This window comes from Mesoplodon mirus, assembly GCF_964341445.2.
Source record: "Mesoplodon mirus genome assembly, chromosome: 16".
NCBI lineage: Eukaryota > Metazoa > Chordata > Mammalia > Artiodactyla > Ziphiidae > Mesoplodon > Mesoplodon mirus.
In genome coordinates this window covers 49942385-49964749 of record NC_138992.1, presented here as the reverse complement: position 1 = coordinate 49964749, position 22365 = coordinate 49942385, and the positions used below count along the sequence as shown (strand labels likewise).

General features: G+C 39.2%; 1 protein-coding gene across 1 annotated transcript in view; it reads left to right on the top strand.

Annotated features, from left to right (window-relative positions):
* The first annotated feature begins 9752 nt into the window (after nt 1–9752).
* WWP1 (WW domain containing E3 ubiquitin protein ligase 1) overlaps nt 9753–22365 on the top strand; it is a 117950-nt gene continuing 105337 nt past the window's right edge. Inside the window, exon 1 of the mRNA XM_082601684.1 lies at nt 9753–9786. The gene's annotated coding sequence lies outside the window, so the exon portion shown is untranslated. The remainder of the gene's footprint in view (nt 9787–22365) is intronic.

Here is a 22365-nt window from a genome sequence, read left to right as displayed (position 1 = left end):
GACCAGCCTCAACTGACAACCGATTTAACTAGTACATGTAGTAATTTAGCCCATGATTTCAAAAAAAAAGGAAAAGTAGCCTTATGAATCGATGGGAAAGGAAGCATATATGAAAGAAAGAAGCCACCTTTCCTTATTGGTTCAGCTAGGGAAGGATGGAGTCTATCTGAGTTTAATCAAATAGTAATTTGTATGGTCAAAGGATCATCCATTAAAAGTTATACAGCTTAACACCTATAGAATGTCAGGCTCTGTCTTAGGCACTGGTGATACAGCAGTGAACACAGTAGACAAAACACCTGCTTTCAAAAACTTTACATTCTGGAGGATAGAGACAGACATTTTGAAAGTGAGTGGTATAGCTCTTAATGATGGGCTATTTTTGGTATGCTGAAAAGTATACTTTGAAAGCAGAGCATATGAATGAAGAGAATTTCCATGGTCAGCAAAATGACATGAAAAATTACCTTAATGTAACAGTGGAGATGGCCTTGAAAATTAGAGAGTAATTAATTAATGATTTAGAGTAAGGGTCAGCAAACTTATTCTGTAGAGGGACACATAGTAAATATTTTTGGCTGCCATTCAGTCTCTGTTGCAACTACTCAACTCTACCACTGTAGCTCAAAAGAAGCCACAGACACTACAGAAATGAATGTGCTTGGCTCTCTTGGGATAAAACTTACAAAACCTGTGGCAGTCTGCAAGCCATTGTTTACCAATTCCTCCTCTAGAGCCAAGCTTGCTGTACTCAAACTTGGCTTCACCTGTTACTTAATGTATGACCTTGTACAAATTACCCCAATTCTCTAAGCTTCATATTTCATAAGAGGAAAATAAAAGTATTTGTCACAGTTCCTGGTTCATAATAAAGTCTCAAAAAATCTTAGTCATTATTACTATGTTTTATTGTGATAATAAAACAGCTACTGATAATGTGTGATGAGCATGAGTATGTGTGTGTGTGTATACATGTGTTTGTATACATGGTACATGGAAACATATGCTTGTGTGAGACTGATCTAACATCCACTTTCCAGATTATGAAAAGATTAAAGAGTGTGGAAATAATACCACCAAAAGTGAAGGTATTGGAGTTTTCATGGCAGAGTCGTTTTGAGTACCAAGTACCACCTTCTGAGATCATTCTACTGGATATGGAGGACCACAGACTAACATAGATAGAACTTCTGGGGCCCCAGAGCATTATTTTAGACAGAATAACATATGCTTGGGAATTCTACTGCTGCTGGGGCAGTAGTAGAGGAAGACTGAATGGATACTAAGGTGAAATTAACCCCCTGAGTTGATGTGACAGAAAACATAGTTTGGGAAGATCACTGAACTTTGTAGAGAAAAGAACTGGAGAGGAGAAAGCAACATGAAGAATGAGACCCAGAATCCTGCATAGGAGTCATCATAAGAAATCTTGAGTGGATATATTAATATCAGAAAAATTAAATTTCAGAACAAGTAACCCTAACAGAGATTAAGAGGGAAATTATGTAATGATAAAGAATACATAACAATCTTAATGTGTAAACACCTAATAATAGATCTACAAAATACATGAATTGAGAGCTGAAAGAATTAAAAGGATAAAAAAGTACATCTAGATTTATAGAGATTTCTTTATTCCTCTCAGTAATTGATAGAACAAGTAGACAAAACTCAGTAAAACTACAGAAAGCTTGAACAATACTATCATCCAACTTGACCTAATAGCCATTTATAGAATAATCTTCACTCTCCCCAACAAGAGAATACACACTATTCATGTGCAAATGAAAAATTCACCAAGAATACTGGGGGATAAAACAAGTATCAATAATTTGAAAAGATAGAAATGCTAGAGTATATACTCTGACCATAATAACAAAAAGATATCTGGGAAATTCCCAAATATTTGAAAAATGTACAACAGATTTCCTAATAACTCATGGGTCAAAGAAGAAATCACAAGGACTATCAGAAAATATTTAGAACTAAATGAAAATTGAGATAAAATATATCTAAATTTTGGAAGTACATCTAAAGCAGTGATCAGAAGGAAATCTGTGCTCTAAGTGCTTATGGTAGAAAAGCAATGAGATCCCAAGTGAATAATGTAAGCTTTCACCTTAATGAGCTAGAAAAAGAAGAGCAAATAAGTCCCAAGTAAGTACAGATGTGGCAATAATGAAGATAAAACTGAAATAAATAAAAGGGGAACAGGCAATAGAATTAATGAGACTGAAGCTTCTTTTTTGAAGAGATCAATCAAATGAAATACCTCTAACTAAGCTTATCAAGTGAAAAAGAGAGAAAACATAAAGTACTAACATGAGGAATAAACAACGAGACATCAAATATTAAACAAATGTTAAAGAAAAATAAATATTATAAATAACTTAAGGTGAATAAATCTGACAACTTAAATGAAATGGAAAAAAACCTTGACAGACACAAATTTCCAAAACTGGCACAAGAAGAAATAGAAAATTAAATTGTCTTTTATCTACAAACAAAATTAAATTCATAATTTAACTTTTCTCAAAAAGGAGACTTCTGGCCTGGATAGCTTCATTGATGAAAGCGTTCATGTAAATCAACCATACTTCAATAAAAAATAAGCTAAAAATTGAAAAAAACCTTTCAAACCTTTAGGAAATAGATAATAAAAATCTTATACAACTTCTTCAGAAAGTAGATAAGGAGCTTCCAAACTCATTTTATTGGTCCAGACTTACCCTGATAACAAACCTAGAAAAAGATATTACAAGAAAACTACAGACCAGTATTCCCAATGAACTTGGATTTCTTAATATTTTTAAAGTTTAGCTAGTAGAAGCCAGCAACCTATAAAAAGTATAATACACCAAGAACAAGTTTGGTTTATCTCAGAAATGTAAGGTTGGTTTAATATTTGAAAATCAATCAACTTAATCCATCATCTCAACAATCTAAAAAGGAAAACAAAAACAAAAACAAAAACATAAGATCATCTCAATAGATGCCCCTTGAAAGCATTTGGTAAAATTTAACACTCATTCATAATAAAAACTCTCAACAAATTAGGAAAGGAAGGGAACTTCCACAACCTGGCAAAGGACATATGCAAAAAATCTAGAGATCACATCATATTTTTTTTTTTTTTTTTTTTTCTTTTTGCTGTATGCGGGCCTCTCACTGTTGTGGCCTCTCCCGTTGCGGAGCACAGGCTCCGGATGCGCAGGCCCAGCGGCCATGGCTCACGGGCCCAGCCGCTCCGCGGCATATGGGATCCTCCCAGACCGGGGCACGAACCCGTATCCCCTGCATCGGCAGGCGGACTCTCAACCACTGCGCCACCAGGGAGGCCCGATCACATCATATTTAATGGTACAACACTGAATGCTTTCCCTTAAAATCAGGAACAAGGCAAGGATGCTCTTTCTTACTACTTCTGTTCAGCATTATACTGTGTGTTCTAGTCAGTGGAATAAAATGGGAAAGGTAAATAAAAGCATACAGAATGGAAAGGAAAAAGTAAAACTCTCTTTATTTGCAGAGGTATGATAGTGAACATGAAAACTCCCAAGAAATCTATAAAACACTACTAGAACTAGTAAATTCATTAACAAGTTCGCAACACACTCCGCCAATATTAAAAAAAATCAAGTGTATTTAAATATACTATCAATGAACCATTAGAAAATGAAATTAAGAATCCATTTACAATAGCATCAAAAGCATAAAATACTTCAGGATAAGTATATGCAATACCAGTACTATCAAAAATACAAAACATTGCTAAGAGAATTTAGAGGAGACCTGAATAAACTGAGATCTATACCATATTCATGGATGAGAAGACCCAGTACTGTTAATGTGTCAGTTCTTCCTAAATTGATCTACGTATTAGCAATCCCAAAATCCTGGAGGTATTTTTTCAAAAATAAAAATTAAATAGCTAATTCTAAAATTCATGTGGAAATGCAAAGAACCTGGTAGAGTCAAAATCATTTTGAAAAATAACAGATTTGGAAGATTTACACTTCCTGGTTTCAACACTTTCTAAAGTTATAGTAATCAATACAGTGTAATAAAGATAGGCTTATAGTTAAATGGGATGGATTAAAGAGTCCAAAAATAGACACTGAGTTTTCACCAGAGTTGCTAAAGCTAGTTCAGGGGGGGAAAGGACTGTCTTTTCAACAAATGGTGTTGAAACAATATTATATCCACTTAGAAAAAAATTAACATTGACTCTTTCCTCATACCTCATGCAAAAATTAATTTGAAATGTATTATAGTCCCAAGTGAAAAAGTTAAAACTAAATTTCAAGAAGAAAACATATAAAAAATCTTTTCTCTATAGGAGTAGGTAAACTTTCTTACATATGTCATAAAAAGCATGAGTCACAAGACAAAGAGATGATAAATTGAACTTTGGCAAAATACATACTCTGTTCTTCAAAGGACATTGTTGAGAAAATGAAATGCGAGTTTAACTGTTCCTGTGTAAAAAAATTTCTCCAAATCCTAGTGACTGAAAACTGTAATAAACAATTATTATTTCTCACAGTGTTTATGGATTAGGAATATGTGAATTGTTTGGCTGGCCAGTTCTGGCTTGGAGTGTCACATGAGATTGCAGTCATCTGAAGGCTTGACAGAGGCTGGAGGATTCATTTATAAGATGCTGCATATGGCTGGTAAATTGCTGCTGGCTGTTTATCAACAGGTCTTAGCTCCTCTCTGCATGGATTTTCCCAAAGACATTCTCTAGAGCAAGCAATCCAAGAGGGCAGGATGCAAGCTACAATGACTCTTGTGACCTAGTCTTAGAAGTCACATGCCATCACTTTCACAATTCCTCTTGGAAAATCTGACATGGGTCTGCTCTAAAGGGGAGGAGACTGTATAAAAGTATAGACACAGAGAGGCCAAGATCAGTGGGGTCCTTCTTGGAGGCTGACCACAGCAAGCCACAGTCTGAGAGAAAAGATTCACAACAAATGTATCTGACAAAGGATTGGTATATAGAACACATACTGAAGGGACAAAAACAATTGGAAATGGACAAAAAATTTGAACAAATACTTCACAAAAGAAAATATACAAATGAGCCATAATCACATGAGAAGATGCTCAACATCATTAGTTATCAGAGAAATAGAAATTAAAACACAGTGACTTACTGCTACACATCAACTAGAATGGCTAAAATCAGAAAGGACTGACATTACCAAGTGTTGGAAAAGAAATAGAAAACTGGAACTCCCATACACTGGTGGTGGGAATGTAAAATGGCACAACCACTTTGGAGAGCAGTTTGGCAATTTCTTATAATTAAATATATACTTACCATGTGACCCAACAATTCCATTCCGTGGCATTATTTACCCAAGAAAAATGAAAACATATGTCATCACAAAGACCTTTAACCCAATGTTCATAGAATCTTCAGTCTTTATAGCCAAAAGCTGGAAACAAATTAAATGTTCAGCAATAAGACAAATATAAAAAAATTGGCAAATCCATACAATAGAAATAATAGTCAGCAACAAGAAAAGAAGCAACTACTGCTACACAGAACAACAGGAATGAATCTTTAAAATATGCTGAGCTGAAGAAGCCAGACACGAAAAAGTGCACACTGTCTGATTCCATTTACACCAATCCTTTGAAAAAGTAAAGTTATTCTCTAGTGACAGAGAGCAGATCGGTGGTTGCTTAGGACCAGGGGTAAAACATGGTAAAGCAGCAACCAGATGAGCAAAGGATATGAAACAAGTATATGTGAAAGAAAGAAAGTTTAAGGTGCAGGGAAAACAGGTTAGTAAAGGTTTTCTCTTGTGTATGTGTGTGTGTGTGTGTGTGTGTGTGTGTGCTGGCCTGTGCACTGAAGGATGTTTAGCACTCTCTGTCCTTTACCCACAAAATGCCAGTGGAAATCTCCCCCAGCTCCCTAGTTGAGATAATCAAAAATGTCTCACAGCATTTACAAATGTCCCCTGGGATACAGGATAGTCCCCAGTTGAGAATCACTGGGTTAGTGTATTTATTATGTATTGCTGTGTAACAAATTATCCCCCAAATTTAGTGGCTTAAAACAATGAACATTTATTACCTCACAGTTACTATGGGTCAGGTATTTGAGAATGATTTAGTTGGGGTTTCTGGTTCAAGGTCTCTAATGAGGTTGCAGTCAGTATATCTGTATTATCCAAAGCCTGACTGAGGCTGGTGGATCCACTTCCAGGATGGCTTCATATACATGGAGATTGGCAGGAGGCCTCATATCCTTGCTGGTTGTTGGCAAGATATTCAGTTCCTTGCTATGTGGGCCTCTGATAAGGCTACTTGATATGTCTTCATGACACGGTAACTGCGTTCTTCAGAGCAAGTGATCTGAGAGAGAGTAGAGAGGAGCCACAATACCTTTTTAAGACCTGCTCTTGGAAAGTACATACTGTCACTTTTGCTGTATTGTATCCATTAGAAATAAGTCACTAGTGCACTAATGCCTTTCCTTATGTAATCATGTGTGGGAGAAGAGAATGAACTCAGAGTAATGGCATTGCAATCCTGTTTCTACTTGAGAGTAAAATTCTGATGAAAGAAAAAAAAAGAAATAAGTTCCTAAGTACAACCCACATTCATTTGAAAGGGAATTAGACTCCACTTTTTGAAGGGGGGAGTATTGATGAATTTGTGGGCATATTTTAAAACCATCATAGTTGGAGAAAGATTCTTTAACAAATGAGCTGGGGGAGACCATGAGCTCTTTAGAGAAAGAAAAGGTAGATCATCACACCAAAATAAATCTGAAAGGATTAAGTTTTTAATGGATAAAGCAAAATGATCAAACATGTAGAAAAAAGTACAGGCAGATAAATGACATGATCTCAGGATGGCAATGAAGTTGCAAAGCAAAAAATAATAGAAGAAAACAAAAATGGAAAAGACTAATAATTTTATTTTGGATCAATATCTACATTGTATAAAGCGACTTTTTGTGAATATCCTAGCAAGAAAATGGACAACGGTCAAACAATGAGATACCGTATTTGCCCTGTGATGAGAATATACCAAGATGAGAATATACCATGATGATTTTGGCACAGTGAAGAAGGACAATCACATACTCTCATATAGTGCTGTGGGACAATTGAGAATGACAATTATAATATCAGTAATTTATTGATCATGTGCCACATAGTTCTAGGTATTTTATTCGTAGCAACTCATTTTCTTCTAACTACAACATCATATGGTAGCATTATACGTATTTTCTGGTTGAGGCACAGATTAAGGACTTTGGCCAAACCTCATAGCTCATAGGTGGCAGAAGTGTTGACTTACCCAACTGCCATGATAGGCACAGTGCCTCAGGCTCACCATACTTTTAGAGGCCCATATAATGTTTTAATTTCTTTTAAAATCAGAAAGAAACAAATGAATGCTTAGGTCAAAGAAAATGTTTTAATGCACAATATCAGTAGGTTGTCTTTAGAACAATTCAGTTATAAATATAATTTTAAATATTATTTTATGGAAGAAGAGACCCACAAAGTAATAGTGTCTAGGATCCATGAAAATAGGAATCTGGCCCCAGGTGGCAGAGCTGGGTTTTTATCCCAGGCAGTGTGAACCTAGGCCTAAGTTCTTCCTGGAAGGTAACTTGCCAATATGTTTCAAGCGGGCTAAAATTGTTCACACTTCCGATTACTTTTAAGGATGGAAATTAAGGCAGTAAGTAAGGACATGGGCAATGATGTATGGAAAGATATTTGTAATAGTGTTCATTTGAACACCAAAGAAATATTTAATAATGAAAGGCTGGTCCAGTGTTTGCTGTCAACGTAAGGGCCTAGGTGAGTATGAGGAACTTCTGAATGGAGCTCACCTGAGGCAGAAACAGGACTTGGGTGAGCTGGAAGTAGAGCGGGAAGTGGGAGGAGGCATGTGTGCACTCTGCAGATGGAGTGCAGACCTCTGCTGGGTATGCATAGGTTATGTCTGAGAGTGCACTTGGGAGCGTGTTCTTGAATTTATTTTTAAAGGAGCTGGACAAGCAAAAAGGTGAGGGGAAAGGTTAGAGGAAACAGTACCCTTCAAAGTAGAGATGAGTGAGCACAATCAGGAACTCTGAAGAGTTTGTCATAACAGGAGAGACAGAGCATGTGAGCATGAAAGAAGCCTTGAAGACCATGTTAACCTTTGTCTTGAAAGCTCTGATGAGCCAATGAAAGATTTTAAGCAGTGGAGTGATGGGCTCAGATGTATGTTTGAGAATAATCATTGTGGATACAGTATGCATCAGACCCAGGTAGGAAGTCAGAGGGTAGAAACTGATGGAGTGGAGAGGAAGAGAATGTGCATTTGCATTTATTCAGTCGAGATGTTTATTGAATCCTACAGATACTCACAGAGTGCCAATGTTCTTGGTACACAATTCTTTCAAAGGTTTAGTTATGACGGAAGAAGAGCGAGAACTAGAAAGAAGTTTAAAAGTCAAGGGAAAGTTTCATACAGAAAAGTCTTAAACATGATTACACGGAAGAGTTGTACTCAACAGAAAGGATGAGGTTAAAGATATGCCAGGGAGGGCCTTACAGGAGGGAGCAGTCAGTGGAGAGTTTCGGTTGGAGGGGAGCAGGGACAGCCAGCCTGAGATAGAGGAAAACTAGTAAGCTTGGGTGTGGGTGTAGGTAATTTGTGGGGTTTGGGTGAAGCGTCTGGCAAAAATTGTAGAAATCCATGCTGGATGACCTTTATTATCTCTCTGAAGTAGAGGAACAGGTCATATGGTGAGTAACGTGGTCGTTACTGATTTCTATTTGCAGGGTGGCCTTGGTTCTAAAAGCAAGGCACAGAACCAAGAGCTCTTCTCCAGGCTAATTGACTCATTTGTATAAATGGGGATAATAGGCCCTTCTTTATGGAACTGTTGTATTCCTTAAGTGCACAGACACATGCACTTGCTCAGTATTAGTTCTATCATTGTACTCTTGTGGGGTTGGGGTAGTGAACGTTTTGGTTACCAGTAAAAGTGGACTGGAACTCTTCTGGTATGACCATCTGCTAAATGCAATTATTTACTCTTGCAATGGGTTGTAAGTCAAACACTCATCTAGGTCAAGGAGTATTTATTAACAGCCTCCTTTTGCCGTAAAGCGTTCAAGAAAAGAACGCCAGTGCCCCAAGGACCTTACTGAAAGTCATGCGCGGGTCCGGCCACGAACCGGAAAGTCAAGTCAGCAGCACCCACCACGACTTACTGAAGCCTCTTCCCAAATCTCGGCGACGGCCCCTCCCCTTCCACAGGTTCAGGCCTCACCCCCTCCCTCCCATTGGCTGGCTCTCCCCCTCCCTCGACCGCTCCGAAGACCCGGAGAAGCGGAGTATTGCAAAGGCAGCCTCGGGTCTCTCTCGCTGCGCATGCTCGCGGGAAGCCGGATTCCGGGTCCGGAGTTGGAGGCTCTGGGAGGCCGCGGCGCAGAACGCGGGGTCGAGCCGTCAGGGAGGCGCGCGCTCCGGGCGCGGCGCGCTCCCGAGGAGGGAGGCGTGGGGTCGGCCGGAGGTGGCGCGTGGCCGGGGTGGGGGTGGGGGGAGGGTCGGGTGTCGGCGAGCGCGGCAAGCGGGCTCCGAGTGGCTGCAGGCGGCCTGGGCTGCCGGGGCCGACGCCTGGGTGGCTGTCGCCGCCGCGCCTGCTGCGAGATGGCGATCTTGGGCACGGAAGGGTGAGGGCGCCCGCCGGTGGAGGAGGCGCCGCTGCCGAGGCCGCCGGGCCGCCGGGAGCAGACGGCTTCGCGCCGGGTAAGGACGCCGCGGCGCTGGGCTAGGGGCGGGGGTCGCGGGCGGGGCGGGGGCTCCGGGGGCGCGGGCCGGGAGCCTCCGCGGCGGTGCCCTGAGCCCGGCACGGTCCGCCGCGGGGCGGGACCCTCCGAGGGCAGTCGGGGGCCGTCCGCGCCGCCCTGGCTGCCGACTCCAGCCCGGGGGCTGGGAGTTTTCTGGGGTGGGGTCATGGGTCCTGCCCCTAGTTGGCCCTGGCACAGGCCTGAGCTAATGATACTGGAGCGGAGAAAAGTGTTTCCGTGACTCGGCAGCCGCAGTTCTCAAGCTTCCTTCCCTTCTTTCTACCTTCCCTTCCTTTCTCTAACACCTCTCCAAAAAAACCCTCATATATGGACTTACTCCCAGTGCCCTGACTTTCCCCGCAGTTCCACCGTCCCAAACCAAGGACTCCCCGCCTTAGAACGTCTTTTTCTGACATGTTTTTATCACTCCTGGTTCTTCACTGACTCTGCAGCCCCCCGCCGCCCAACACAACCCCCACCTCCACCTTTGTGACCTGGTAGGTCCCAGTGACCTTGCAGTTTTCACTAGCTAGTCCTTATCTAATCTGTGACTTGGACCTTCTCCTTTCATCCTTTAGACATTTAAAAATTTTTGTACTTTACCGTTGCTTTTACAGGCTTTAAATGATTAGTCTTGTGCACAGCCCTTTCTTTGCTCCATCAATACGGAGTTGAGCCCCCTTTGCTCCTGCGATTATATGAAACCTTCATTACCAAAGAAGAGAAGTATTTGTTATTTTGACATTTTTACTCTTCCAGGATAAAATATTTTCCAGGGGCTTGATGTGGCTTTCTTTTTCTGTTTGATTGGTTTTTATCTTTTTGTGTAGCTAGTGTGCAAAATGTGAGTTCCTGCCTTAAAATGTTGTTGGTAATAATAGTGTAAAAGAATAACGTCCAAAGTTATCTTCCCCCTCTTTGGTTTCTTTTGCCTGAAATACTTGGTGTACAGTTCTATGCAGGTTTCTGCAAGAGTTCATGCTTATGTATAAACCCACTTTACCTGTCTAGTTAAGTCTCTGTATGTATTATGCAAGCGAAATGGACCTTTTAAAGAAGAAAAGCATTCTTTTATTTATGTGACTTGCTTTTACTCATAAAATAGATAGTTATCGGTGGCTGAAATGATCACTTTTCATAAATGGTTAATATTTTAAAAATTGAATACTTAGTGGCCAAGTATTGGAAGCTCTTCAAATTGAGAAGTGTAAAGTATGTGGGGGAACAGATCTTTCTGAAGTGGCTTATTAACACTTTCAAATAGTTCTTCCCTTCAAATGCAGTTATATGACCTATAACATAAGGGCTTTGAAAAGCAGTAACTAAAGGTTATGTTTTTGGAAGCCTGGTATGATAGAGGATGTTGCATGTAAGGTCTCTGCCTTCAAGAGATAGTAATCTGCTTACCCCGCGAAGGCTGAAATTTCTTCTACTGCCTTACACAATTATTAAGCATCTACTGCATGACTGCGATGGATTTGGGGGACTATAAAGATGAAGGTGATAACAGTTTCTGCCCTCACAGACTAGTGAGGCGGGTAAGACTATACACAAATGCCTCATTTGTCTTTTAAGACATAGTTACGTTTCATACTGAATTCAAATTCAGAGGGGGTGGAGCTCACATCTCATAGGGGGGTTATTTCATAGAGCTTCTGGTTTTTGAAATCTTTGGTTTGAAGTATGACTGTAGACTTTCGATAGGCTGGGAAAGGTAATCCAGGCAGAGAGAAGGGACTAAGAGAGCACAGAGTTCATACACTTAGGGAGAGGCAAATTATGTGTGGATGGAATATAACGTATTTGTACCAGTATAATGGGTGGTAAAGCGTAAAGTAAAAATTTGGACCAGTTTACGGATTGCTTTTAGCGCTGGGCTTATGACCTTGGATTTAGTAGGCGATGAGGGTTATACAGATGATTTCTGAGTTGGGAATGAAACGATTAAACCTATGTTTTCAGAGGATTAATCTGGCAGCAGTTTGTAGTGTGAATTGAAGTAGAGGGAACCTGGAGGTAGAACGACTTCTTTCTTCATTGCTGTGGTCATAGGTGTGAGGGTCTGAACTCTGGCGGCAGTAATAGGAATTGAGGAAGGAATGGAGGAAGCAAGTACAGTAGACAGAATTTGATGATGAGAGAGAAAATGAAGAAAGTAAAAACTTGAGATTCTGGTCCAGGTTGATTGGGAGAACAGTGGTACATTTTGAGCAACATCTTCAGCGTATGTATGTGTGGTACTTTACAGCGGTAGTTCTCAGCCTCTGGGGGATTAGTAACCCTTGGTGAAACTAAAGAAATCTGCTGGCCTGGAAAATTTCCATATGTACCTGTGCTTTGTGGATATAATTTTAGGGGAGTCTCTGGACCACCTAAATCTCATCCATGGAACCCAGTGGGTTGAAGCAGTGCTTAGAATTACTGGGAGGCTTTTAAAACTATTGAACCTTCAAATGCTTCCATTTACCAATGAGAACCTCTGCTGTAGAGACATATTGTATGTACACCTAGAGACAATATCTCCTTAGACTTGTGTTGTGGCTTACAGCTTACAGAGAATTTTGACTAACTTATCTTATTTGCTATTCTATTACAGAACAGACTAGTCCAAGAGGTTAAATGATTTGGCCCAAGCATTTCAGTTAGCAAGTGGGTAAAGTAGAATCAGGAGTTGATTGACAGTGGTGGTTTTCTTGTATGGAGATATGTGCAACAGATTTACCATCAATTGGATGTAGTCACTGCCTTTAAGTGACCTCATCAGTAGGGACTAGATGATCCTGGGAGGTTCCTTTCAGTTCTTAACATTTTGTGATTCTTGGGTTTTAGATTTTTATTGGACTATCTGTACCTTTCTTGTTTTCCATGTGCAGGAGAGCGGGTGAGGCTGAGGGGTGAATTGGGTGTATGGAGAGCAGATAGAAATATCAGAACAGTCATGTTCTCATTTATTTCCTTTATATCTCAGTTTGGGTTGGAGAGGTGGGGCTGGAGGGGAAGTAAGTGAAACAAGAAACTTTACGAACTTTTATCTTCTCTATTCAGGTATTCCCTACTTGAAAATACTTCTTCATTCAGGAACCCTTTATCAAGTAAAAAGTAAAACTTTACAGAATAATGAAGTGCAGAGACCTAGTCAGTGAATTTTTTCATTGAATTAAGTAGCTAACTCTGGTTAAATTATTACAGATGAAGGCTGAGAACTACCGCTGTAAAGTACCACACATACGCTGAAGATAAAGTTTCCAATTGATGTTGCTCAAAATGTACCACTATTCTCCCAATCAACCTGGACCAGAATCTCAGTTATTTTTACTTTCTTCATTTTCTCTCTCATCATCAAATTCTGTCTAGTATACTTCCTTCCTCCATTCCTTCCTCAATTCCTATTACTGCCGCCAGAGTTCAGACCCTCACACCTATGACCACAGCAATGAAGAAAGAAGTCGTTCTACCTCCAGGTTCCCTCTACTTCAATTCACACTACAAGCTGCTGCCAGATTAATCCTCTGAAAACTAAATATGGTTAAAGCATAATTTGATTAGTAAACAGTTGACTTTTGTGCATCTATAGGATTGTCTTCCTGGTAGGGAACCAGAGCAGGTTATTACATAGTATCTGTTATAGCTCTAGAAAATTTGATTCTGTAATTATTAGAAAGGCTAGGATCTTTTTTACTCTTTCTGTAAAAATATGATGTACTTATAACAAGCAGTGGAAGGCCATAAATTAGCCTTAATAGTGGTTTTTGAAGTAACCAGTTACTAATACATAATGGAAGGAAAATGTCTAACAAAAAGCACATACATAGATGATTTTTTACTCTTTGCTGGCATTAAGAAGAATATCATATTTTATATATACAGTATTTTACACTTTTTTAGCATGGTTGCATATACGTCATCATTTGATTCTCATGAAAATTGATCCGTAGGTGTGTAAGGAGATAATTCCTTTTTAGATGAAGACACTGAAGCTCAAAGAAATTAAAAAATGTAAAATTTCCAGGGTATATGGCTGGCAAGTGGCCAAAATTAGAACTAGAGCTAAAACCTATTTTTTTTGTTCCTGAGTCAGTATTCTTTTCCCACCAACTCTTCATCTAAAATGGGAATTTAACTGAAGGCTCTGTGTGAGAAGTTTGAATCTACGTGTTTGGAATCTGTTAAACTTTTTTACTGTGTAGATCTGAGCTTGTTTATTTCCTCCTTTGTGTGAAAATGGTAACCTCATTTTAGTGGCTATCGGTAGGTAAATTTGAAAATTTTAAGTATTTATCACAGTTACCCTCCTATCAAGGAAAAAGCAAAAGGTGATTTCTTGTCTGAAAAAGTACATTGGTGAAATGTAGGGATTAATACCCTTTTGAAAATTTGTTGATTTTTAATTCAGGTGTTTTTACAGATGAAGTTTTTTCGTTTATAAAAGTTTTGTCTATGAAAATTTGTATTTTTGGAGCAATCAGGATCTGATTTTCAAAAGTACATATCGTGATATTCCGTAGTTTTTACCAGTACATAAAAAGCTGTATCATTTAAAAAGAAATTTACCTTAAAAAGCTCTTAGTATACATTTTAAATTCATATGTTTTAATGACTTTTCTTGGAGTATGTTGTAAAACCATTTGTCAGATAGTTCCTAAGGTATAAGAAACACCAGCATCTGTCTTGATGTTCCTTAAATCATTTGTTCATAACCCATCGTGGTGTCCCTGCTGCCTGTCATTACACCCCTCCTTTTTTCCTGGGTTTTGAACAAATTAGGCAAAAAGACAAGGAACCAGGTGAGCATTGTTTTGGTTATTTATTGCTGTGTGACAAAAAACCCTGAAACTAAGTGACGTAAAACAACCAGGATTTTTGGCTTTTTGTTTTGTTTTGTTTTTGGCTCACAGGTTTGCTTTCCTGGGCTGGGCTCATTTGGGCAGTTCTGTTGGTTTTGCGGGTGGTCACTTTAATAGCTGGCTTTCATCTGCATGCTAGTCTTCTCTCTCTTTCTTTCTCTCTTTCTCTTACTTTCTCTTTTACCATATAGTCTTGTCTCAGGGCCACTTCTCTCCATGTGGCCTTTCCAGAAGGATTGCTGGCCTTACATGGTGGCTTAGGGCTTCCAGGAGTGCAAAAACAGAGGCAACCAGGCCTTCTTAAGACATAGGCTTGGAACCAGCATAGCCCCATTTCTGCCACGTTCTGTTGGTTAAAGCAAGTCACGGGTCCAGCCCAGATTCAAGGGAAAGCGACTAGACAAATATGTGAATCCCAGGATTACACCACACAGCTGTATTACCCCAAAATGGGGCTTCTGGAAAAACTGTTTTGGAAGCTGAGACTTGAGCTGCCTGGTACTTTTAGTACTTTGAGTCTCGGCCTGTCAGAGGGAAAGCTGAATCTAAAGTGCAAATGATAGCACGTTTGGCTTATTACACAAACAGGAATAGTCAGCACTCCTGGGGTAGAGAAGAAGAGAAAGTTTTGGGGCTCTGGGGTTTGACCCAGTACGCTACCATAATGGGGCAGGATTGACTTGCTGTACTTGAGGGCAAGAAAGTGCAGGACCCAGAGCCCAGGCTGCTCTGAAACGGTTCCCTCCGGCCTTGACTAGCCTTGAGCAAACTGGTGCCTCACAAATAGTATTTTCTGTTTGCTGTGTCTGGGAAAGTTTGGGATAAGCCACCCTTCCTTGGGGAAGAGTCATTATAGTGGAGAAAATATTCTTTCCTTGTGGAGACTGGAATGGAAGTCCTGTCTGCTTAGCGAAATGTAAGGAATGAGGCAATGCTCATCCTTCCCAGGAACAGGTAGGTTAATTGATTGCTAGCTGGTGTTTTCTCACCTTATCGTTATCTCACTATCACTCTATCTCAGTTGTATCTTTTTTTTAGTTCAAGTTATATGCTGAGTAATGTTATGGCTAACTGCGGAATGAAGAAAATGGGTGTTTTGTTGTTATTACATCATAGCTTTTGAGTGGAATAATGAATCAATATATTACATTTAAAGAATTTAGGTGTAGATTTGGAGCATTTTTGAATTTTGAATAGATTAAAAGATGGGCCCCTGCCTCCTAGTGCAAATCTCTTTGCAGATTTCTGAATATAGTAGTATGTTGGCTGTTGTGGGCAGGACTTGGTGATTGAGTGTACTGAGAAACATTATTTATATAAATAGGAGAGGCTAGGGCACAAAGAAGGGTGTAGATAGAGTTACCTTAAGGTGTTTCTTCATGGCTCTCCTCCCTGCCCTAAATTACAGGAGTGGTTTAAAAATGTACTAGCATTAACAGAATTGTAGGTGTGATACCTTTTTAACTAAGGAAAACAAGATCTTTAGATAGCTGTTTAGTATACCCATAATTAGGACTACATAGGATGAGTAGAAGCAAACTGACTTGAGTCCTGACTTGAAGTAGGATATTCCTGTTAAACCTTAGCTCCAACTTGCCAAGATGAACTAGTCTTTGTGTTTAGTTAGCGTGGGGAGGAGAATTAGTCAAATGAACTTGCTGTGTATAAATTAGGGCATACTTTATCTTAGAAGTAAATGAACTACATCGTTCTGCTCTTAAAGTTTAAGAATTAAAGGCATTCCCGCATGTGGGTCAAGAGCTGTAGCTTTAAAGTCAGGCACAGCTGACTTCTGTCAGTGGTGCTTAATGGCAGTGTTGCCTCAGTTTCTTCTTCTGTAAAAGATAAAGAATATCTTCTGTACTGGATTTTTGTAAGGATTCATTGAAAGAATGTTTTAAAGCAGAAAATGTGATCCCTTGGACATGAGCAGGCCTTAAATCATTTCTGTTGCTCTTAGTTCATTATTATTAACAAGTTGAAAATTCAAACAAGTGGTCCAGTTTTCTGTGAGCCACTCATTTCTCCAGGACAGTTGTAGTTTAGTTTGGCGTGAGCAGAGCTGCATATCAAATCTCACCTCTTAGCTTAAAAAATAGGTTGCCGAAAGGTTAAGAACGACTCTGAGAAAGATACTGACTCAGCATGGCTGCAGTTACCAGCTGGTGACGGTTTGGCTGTACAGTCTGGGAGCAAGAAATTGTTAACACCGTCATTGGATGAAATACAGGGTAGATAAGTATTTGTCAAAGTGCAGTCCCTGCATCATGGTCATCTGGGATATTGGTTAAATGTGTAGATTCATGAGTACTCTTCAAGATCTATGGTATGGTCCTTGATAGTGGAGTTCAGGAGTCTTCATTTTTAGTCAATACCTCAGATGATTTTACACACATTAGTTTGAGAGCTGCTGCTGTAAACTGAATCAGTAATTTGGGGTTCTGGTGTTCTCTGAGACCATTTTTTAAGCTACACTGTTCAGTAAATACACATGTATAATGTAAATACAAAGGGAGCTTAACATCTGAACCTTTCAGATATTTGAAGAGGCTTGAGATAATTGCCAAGGGCTTGATCCAAACTATAGAAACCTGATACTTGGTGCTTACAGTAAGAAGTAGGCAAGAGAAGTAACCCTGCAAGAGGCACCCATCAGGACTCCTTGTTCAAAAAATTACCCTAGGGCTTCCCTGGTGGCGCAGTGGTTGAGAGTCCGCCTGCCAATGCAGGGGACACGGGTTCGTGCCCCGGTCCGGGAAGATCCCACATGCCGCGGAGCGGCTGGGCCCCTGAGCCATGGCCGCTGAGCCTGCACGTCCGGAGCCTGTGCTCTGCAACGGGAGAGGCCACAACAGTGAGAGGCCAGCGTACCGCAAAAAAAAAAAAAAAAAAAAAAAAAATTACCCTATACTTCTACAAAATACATTTTTATGAATGAAGATGTTTCTTTTAAAAAATGCTTTAGCTGAAACAGTTAAGTTAGATATTGGATTATTTATCCGATAATCTTACGCTTTTCACTTAGTTAAGATAAGCTACTCAGAAATTGAGATTTTGATGGAAGTGTGTCTAATTTGGTTGGATGGGGACCATGATCTGTCTCTTGTGGGGAAAAGACATTGCTTAGAATAAGGATATTGATTTGAGAAGAAAATCATAAGAGAAGGTTTAAATTTTAGATCGATCAATCCAAAAGAAAAAAACAAAACCTTGAAGCTGATTTTCTCTAACTTTTGCTTAGGGCAGTGGTAGTGACAGCCTGCATCTACTCACTTTAACCCTCCTCAGTCCTGTGATCATATCTGTCATTGGAACGGCAGATCTTTAAATTGGGGCTGTACTTGGAAAAACTTAACCCGTGTTTGTATCAACCTTATTTTTATTGTGTCAGCACATTTTGTGGTAAAAAAAAAACCATGCTAAACCCATGATTCTTTCTAAATTTGAGTAGAAAGGATTAGTTGGCATTTGTTTGAGGAGCCTGTTGTTTTTGTTTGTTTTCCCTGACTGTGGCCAGTTCTTTGGGAAGAAAAGCAACAATAAACTCATCTCTTTTTGTCCTTCGAGCTGTGAAATATGGTGTTGATGTTTACATATGAATACCCAGAATGGAAAGTATACATCATACTCAGGAATTTCATTGTTCTACATTAAAATGTTTGGTAGTTATAATTTGTTTTAAAACTTTCTTTGTAATTTAATTTTCCTGTGAACTATTAGCTGTTTAAGAGCTTAGGCCTTCAAGTAAGACAAGCCTAGACTTGATTTCTGGCACTTACTTATTGGCTAAACGATCTTGGTAAAGGTAACCTTAGATTAAGCCCTAGTTTTATCATATGTAAAGTGGATATTCACATGTAAAATGGTAATAATAATACCTTTTCATAGATTTATTGCATGGCTTAAACCTAACACTTAGTATTGAGTAAATAGTCACTAGGATGGGTTTTATAATACCTTGCTTTTGGTGTCAGATGTGTTACAGAAATAATTCTTTTTTAAAATTTTAGAAACATAATACACTCCACATTTTGTGTTACATAAAACCCCAATGAAGTCTTAGGGCAGCAGTCTATACTTTCCTTGGCAATTGTTTAATTATGGATAAATAAGGACAATAAATAGTCACACATCTGTTCAGATGCTGCTGCCAAATGAGTTCAGGTCAGTTCAGTTTTCGTCACCATATGAGTTGAGAAGAGCCTTAAGTTTGTATAGGTTTTGGAGTTTTGGATTTGTGGATTGTGTCCCTGTGTTTTAAACTTGAGAAGAATTACATTATTCTAGGAATAAAGTCTTAGCTGTTTAACTGATTATATCATTTTGGAAAGTTACTGTGTGCTTTGGATTCTAATATTTTCCTCTAAGAATGGGGATATCTGAAAGTTCATACTTAGCAGCCTGCTTTAAAATGCTTAGGAAGAGTATTTGTAAACAGTAAATTAATATTGTGTTCTGTTACTGGAGTAGCTTTAAAACACCTTGAAATTGTGTATTTACAACAAAGAATTTAGCAGTACTATACTCCTCTCAAGTGTTTAAATGTAATTTTTTTAACATCTTTATTGGAGTATAATTGCTTTACAGTGGTGTGTTAGTTTCTGCTTTATAACAAAGTGAATCAGCTATACATATACATATATCCCCATATCTCCTCCCTCTTGCGTCTCCCTCTCACCCTCCTTATCCCACCCCTCTAGGTGGTCACAAAGCACTGAGCTGATCTCCCCGTGCCATCCAGCTGCTTCCCACTAGCTATCTGTTTTACATTTGGTAATGTGTATATGGCCATGCCACTCTCTCACTTCATCCCAGCTTATGCTTCCCCCTCCCCATGTCCCCAAGTCCATTCTCTACGTTGGCATCTTTATTCCTGTCCTGCCCCTAGGTTCTTCAGAACCATTTTTTTTTTTTTTTTTAGATTCCATATATATGTGTTAGCATACGGTATTTATTTTTCTCTTTCTGACTTACTTCACTCTGTATGACAGTCTCTAGGTCCATCCACCTCACTACAGATAACTCAATTTTGTTTCCTTTTATGGCTGAGTAATATTCCATTGTATATATGTGCCACATCTTCTTTATCCATTCATGTGTCGATGGACACTTAGGTTGCTTCCATGTTCTGGCTATTGTAAATAAAGCTGCAGTGAACATTGTGGTACATGACTCTTTTTGAATTATGGTTTTCTCTGGGTATATGCCCAGTAGTGGGATTGCTGGGTCATATGGTAGTTCTATTTGTAGTTTTTTAAGGAACCTCCATACTGTTCTCCATAGTGGCCGGATCAATTTACATTCCCACCAACAGTGCAAGAGGGTTCCCTTTTCTCTACACCCTCTCCAGCATTTATTATTTGTAGATTTTTTGATGATGGCCATTCTGACTGGTGTGAGGTGATACCTCATTGTAGCTTTGATGTGCATTTCTCTAATGATTAGTGATGTTGAGCATCCTTTCATGTGTTGGCAATCTGTATATCGTCTCTGGAGAAATGTCTATTTAGGTCTTCTGCTCATTTTTGGGTTGGGTTGTTTTTTTGATACTGAGCTGCATGAGCTGCTTGTAAATTTTGGAGATTACCCCTTTGTCAGTTGTTTCATTTTCAAATATTTTCTCCCATTCTGAGGGTTGTCTTTTCATCTTGTTATGGTTTCCTTTGTTGTGCAAAAGCTTTTAAGTTTCATTAGGTCCCATTTGTTTATTTATGTTTTTATTTCCATTTCTCTAGGAGGTGGGTCAAAAAGGATCTTGCTGTGATTTATGTCATAGAGTGTTCTGCCTATGTTTTCTTCTAAGAGTTTGATAGTGTCTGGCCTTACATTTAGGTCTTTAATCCTAAATGTAATTTTCATCTGATTCTTACTGTGGATGTGGGGAGTTTGCTTTGTGTCACTTTGCAGCATGGGCATGTGATGGAAGTGCTTCTTAACCTGCTGTCCTCTGTATTGTTGTGGAAGTATGGTGGGAAAACGTTGGAGCTTCTCAGAGTAATTGAGCGTGTGACTGGGGTGGTGGTGGTGATGGGAGGGTGTTAGGAAGTTATCAGTTATTGGGCACTTTCTCTATTCCATTCTAGAAACAGTTCTGATTTCCTAGAGTTAATGTTAACACTTCTTTTCCCCTTCACAAAACGGAGGTGGTATCTTCATTTCACAGTAAGAAAACAGACTCAGAGAGGTTAAATACACCTGAAGAGTAGAACTGAAGTTTGGACCTAGGTTTGTTCAACTCTCTTACATTACCCAATGTGCTCTTCTCACACTAGGGACTGGCACTTTGGAATTGAAGAGTTAGCAAATCTCCATGGCTACTTAAATGCTGGAAAATTAGAAGCCTTAATATATTTAGAAACAATCAGGACATGTTTTGAGGCGAATGTAACTTTGGGTCATGCTATCCTAGTGACCAGTGCAGTGTAGAAGAGTGCTGGCCTTGTCAGCAGACCCAGGTTTGGCCTGACATTAAGAAGCTTTGTGTCCCTCAGTGAGTCTCTTAATCAGCTCTCAGCCTCATCTTCAGCTCTATTTCATGACTCTGTGCTTTCTGCTGCTTCATGAGATGTAGCAAATACTATGTATTTGAAGAATACCAAACCTTTAACATTTTTGGATTTGAAGGAAAAAAGTCTGGTAAGCACGTATTATATTATTAAATACCACACTTTGAAACAAATGACAGATTATTTATGGAAATGTTTGTGTCATTTTGAAACATGAGATGTTACATGATGTAATTACATGAAATTTGATCTTTGCAGAGTGAGAATGTTATGTTGCCCTGGATGTTTTTCCCAGAATACATGGAAGTGATTTATTAAACACAGCCTGAGCAGCCTACCTTCTTCATTGTTAGTGTGTTTATGCTTTTACACATTTGCTGTTTTAGATTACTTTCTCAGCCTTCAGGAAAAACGTTTTCAATGACCTAGCTTACAAGCCCCACAAAAACACCCTGCTCTGAAGTTGCTTAAGTGATAAAAGAATAGGAACATCAGATTGGTACAGCAAACTGCTTATTTTAAGGTTTGGGTTTAGCTCAGCATTTCTTTTTTATATTCTGTTTTTGTAGCGCAAATGTAGTGAAAAGAACATTGGCTTTGAGCCCGGGAGATCTGGGTTCAAAATCCTGACTTTCACCAGTTTTGTGACCTTGGGCAGTTTACTTAAATTCCTGAAACCTCGTTTTTCTTACCCGTTAGTAGAAATAATGACTCTGAAGGGTGATTGATAACATTAGAGATAGTTTTTTTTTTTTTTGGCAATATGACTGCCAAATGATAGGAGCCTAATAAATGGTCACTGTGATTTTTACTATTTTTGGAGTCAGACACCTGATTCAGATTCCAGGTTTAAGATTGGCCATGTTTCTGTGTCACTCAGGCACCGCGTGTAAGTGCTGCCAGGTAGTTACGCTCTGTCATCTTATTCTTCTGCTTAGGGAGTATTTACTCAGCTCTTTTTACATATTAACTTAAGTTGATTCTGTAGGTCTGGAACTCAAGTTTTAAGATGCTGTTATTTGATTTTTCTTTTTAATTGACATTATATAAGCACCACAGGAATGGGAAACCTGCCTTCTACTGATACTTGCTAAGGTATGGGGAATATGACCAACTGCAAACATTTTCTGCATGAAAAGCTTTGGTAATTTGCCATTATAAACATAATATTGTATATTATAAGAAGTT